At 35.1% G+C, this 4031-nt stretch overlaps 1 long non-coding RNA gene across 1 annotated transcript in view; it reads left to right on the top strand.

Moving 5' to 3' along the window:
• The first annotated feature begins 21 nt into the window (after positions 1 to 21).
• Positions 22 to 4031, top strand: part of LOC106877688 (uncharacterized) — a 14993-nt gene continuing 10983 nt past the window's right edge. Inside the window, exons 1-3 of the long non-coding RNA XR_001410408.2 lie at positions 22 to 647; positions 2486 to 2550; positions 3629 to 3662. This is a non-coding gene — a long non-coding RNA (uncharacterized LOC106877688). The remainder of the gene's footprint in view (positions 648 to 2485; positions 2551 to 3628; positions 3663 to 4031) is intronic.

Raw genomic sequence — 4031 nt, 5'->3', positions numbered from 1 at the left:
ATATATATATATATAATCATAAATATACAGGGATTAGCATTGAGTTGCTTCTCCAACATACTGAAAATTTAGAAATAGCAGTCAAAGAACTACTGATTCTAAACTACAAATTTTTCTCTAAACGGATGGCGATATTTATGGCACACATAGAACAAAAAACCGGAGGGAAAAGCATAAACAAAACAAGTCTTTAGTTAATTGGATACGATCGTTTCATGGTTAAGAGAATGAAAATTTCTCTATTCCAAATCTTCAGTCCAATATTCTGATAATTTTGAAAGTGTCTCTAAAAAAATTCACGGTAATTTATATATATATGTATATTTATAAAGTAGTGACCTAGCAGAGTTGTTAGCCCAACAGGCATAATGCTTAGTGGCATTTCGTTCATCTTTACATTGTGAGTTCAAATTTCAGCCCAGGTTGACTTTGCCTTTCATCCTTTCACATTTGATAGAATAAGTAAAAACTGAGCAGTGGGGGCAATGTAATTGACTTAGCCCTCTCCTGAAATTATACTAAAGTTACATTCTTATGATGTTTATCTTTGCCTCAAGACATAAAAATGATGAAGATCATGATGATGATCTGTGTCCCTTTCTTTCTTTTGCAGAAATCTAGCAAGAAAACATTGTGGATATACACAGGTTAGTTCTTATTATTTATTTATTTTGTATGAGACAGCATATTGAGTTTGTGTAGCTGTTGGAAATAAGTTAGTAGATGCTCTGTTAATGTGAGTTGAAACAGACAAGCATCCTAACCACAGGCTTGGTATCCCTCATCCTTTTATCTCATCCAGCCAGAGCCCTTAACAGTCATCTTGAGATTTACGATTTTTCTTTGCTTCTGAAGGTGAATTGTTGAGAGTATTCCTTTTTTAAAATGCATGTAAACAGCGTGGAGGTAACAGTAGCAGCATTGGGACCAGTAGTAGCAGCAGCAGCATTGACTTTGACTTTTGTGGTTATTGTTGTTACTATTACAGTTATTGTTGTTTAGCTCCAATTGTCTTTCCCTGGGAGTCTAAAAACCAAAGAAACACATTAAATCCTTACACTGTAAAAAACATCTACATGAATGAATTCTGCCAAACCCACGAAAGCTATAAAATGTGGATGTTAAAACTATGATGATGATGATTTCCAATCTACAGGTCGTTATTTTCATTCATATGGACATAAGATGACCAGCTGTTTAGTTTTCATCAAACTCCTTTGCTTTATCAGGAAACTGGGTACAGGGTAGGGTTTACATGCCACCCAGTTTAACACCACCATCTGCTTCTTGGGTGCCTTTAGCATCAGTTCTCTCACCTTCATGCATTTGGACCAAATCAACAGTTTCCTCTCCATCCATTTGTTTTTTCCTTCAGATGTTGAGGTTGGAAATTCTTACAAGTCTGAGACAGCGCTACCAAAATATCAATGAAACTTACCTGCCTCTTCTAACAAACTCGCTTAAGACATTTTACAGATGATAGTTGATGAAGATTTAGCTGAGCAATCAAATGACAGCATAACACTTTTCTTTAATTTCTGTATTCAAAATTGTGCTGAGGTCAACATAGCTTTCCATCTTTTCACGTCTAATAACACAACATACAACAATTTTTGCTGATAGGCAGAGGTAAAGTTTGTGGCTGGTAGGAGAAGTACCCATTCTTCCTTTGGAATAGAAGCTAATGGACTCACTGTGTATCTTGATACAGCAATATACAATATATCTTTCACCTTTCATCTTGTTTCAGTCACTAAACTGTGGCCATGCTGGGGTACCACTTTTCATAATTTTTAGTGGAATGTATCAACCCTTGTACCTATTGTTTTTAAGATTGGTACTTATTCTGTTGATCATTTTTGGTGGACTGCTAGGTTATCGGGGCATCAACACACCAGCACTGGTTGTCAAGCAGTAGTTCTGGATAAACAAAGATGCACACACACACATGTGTGGCAGGCTTCTTTCGGTCTCTGTAACCAAATCCACTTTCAAGACTTTGGTCAGCCCAAAGTTATAGTAGAAAACACTTGCCTGTGGTTACATGTTGTGGGACTGAACCTTTAACTATGTGGTTGGTAAACAGACTTCTTACCACATAGCCATGCCTTTTTTCTGCAAGGTTTCAGGGAGATATTTGCTGCTATCTTTTAGTGACTGCATAAAATCTTTTTTTAAGAAAGGAATATCAAAATCAGTTGACAGTGCAAGATTAAATGCCTTGTAGTATTATGTTATGTCCCTTTACTGCATCACTTCTCAAGTTAGGCAATATCCCCCATCAGTCAATGATTTCAGCTCTTTCCTGGAAGTTAGAATGTATAGAGAAAAGGATTAGCTTTTTTTCTGTTTAAGTGTTTCTGTGAGTCAGGTAATGTTTTATTTCATTGAAGAGTCAAAACCAGTCCAAAATAGAATTATTAATGTCAAACCATTGCTTTTATTATAAAGTTACAACAAATGCTTTTATTGTAAACTTTTCTAGGAATATATAGAGTTCAAAAAGGAAATTGATTACTATTCCAAAGATTTTGATGGCGAAGATGTCAGGTAAGTAATTTTATAGCATTCTGCTTAAATTTACTTTTATATTTAATTATGAGGAGATTGTGTTGTATAAATATGATAACGATGTAAGGAAATATAAATGTAAGAAATAGTAAGAGAAGCCATGACATTGTTGATATGAGACAACATGGAATCTATATGTTCAGTATTTCAACTTCAGTAAGTCCTGGTTATGCAACTTTTAATACACTATTTTTGTTTGTATGTACTTAACTGCAAGACAAAAGGCTCAAGCCTATTCCATACACCCACAAAGAACAGAGACAGGGGAGAAACAGAATAAGGGGGTGGGATTTTCAATTCAGAATCATTTCTTTCTCCAGTTCACATTGAAATAATGAACTTTAGTCAAGAACAAAAGAAATGAATTGAACTTTCTTACTTTCTTTGCATTAGTGCCATTATACTGTGTAAAATATCTTAGGACACATTCACAGTGTCTCTGTCTCTATAATTGGGGAAGGGTTAAATCAAAGGGCTTGCAACCTCTTCTGAAAATGCCTGAGATGCTACCAAAACTGACCAAGGACTGGCCAGTGTGCAGTATAGAATGGAGATAAGGAAGAATCGCTTGTTATTCAATGACAAAAGTCTTTCTCTAGAGTAATTTATAGAAGCTTAATTTGAATGAACGAAGATGAGTTTCAAGCTTAATTAATGAAAATTTGAAGCATTTATAATACTTTGTGATATCATTTATTCATTTGTTCCTTTTGGAAAACCAAGATGCTTTACCTATTAGCAAGAGTCATGCTCTTGTTAAAAAGCCAGTTAAAACATACCTAAAACTGACGTTCACTCACCATGGCTGCTTTTGCTGACAGAGAAATCTTAGTACACTAAATACATTCCAGTTTGATACTCTACAGACATCCACAAATATGATGCCTGGTGATAATCAGAGATTGAACCTGTTCAAATGTATTGTAGATTTAGATTAAAATAATAAAATGTACAAACACAAAATAACAGTTCTGTAATGGTTCCGTTTGAGCATTGATGTAGAAATAATGATGATGATTGTGATGATGTGATGAAAATATGTTTGTTTCTTTTGCAGAAGAGTTGCAGCGAAACACTTCGTAGAAACTAAGGTTAGTTGATATGATTTATTTACAGTCCAGTATGTTGGCAGAGTGATTAGAGCATCGAGTGGAAGGCTTTGCAGTATTTGTCTTGGTTGTCTACATTCTGAGTTCAAATATCAATGCAGTTAATTGTACCTTTCCCTTTTTGAATTTGGTAATAATAATAATAGCAGTCTAGGATTGTTAAAACACTTGATTGGATGCCTTGTGATATCTCATCCTGCCCTTTCCCTTCTCACAGCCATACTGTGAAACTGTATTGGCCTTTGTCTTTTCCTTAGATAACATTGTGCTGTAGACAGAGGGAGGCTTCAATGTACATGCAACAGCTGGTCTTCTACACAGTTTCCACCTACCAAATTTTATTCACAAGAA

Source organism: Octopus bimaculoides, chromosome 5 (genome assembly GCF_001194135.2).
Source record: "Octopus bimaculoides isolate UCB-OBI-ISO-001 chromosome 5, ASM119413v2, whole genome shotgun sequence".
Taxonomy (NCBI): domain Eukaryota; kingdom Metazoa; phylum Mollusca; class Cephalopoda; order Octopoda; family Octopodidae; genus Octopus; species Octopus bimaculoides.
Note: the sequence above shows the minus strand (reverse complement) of the source record. Positions and strands in the feature narration are given on the sequence as shown.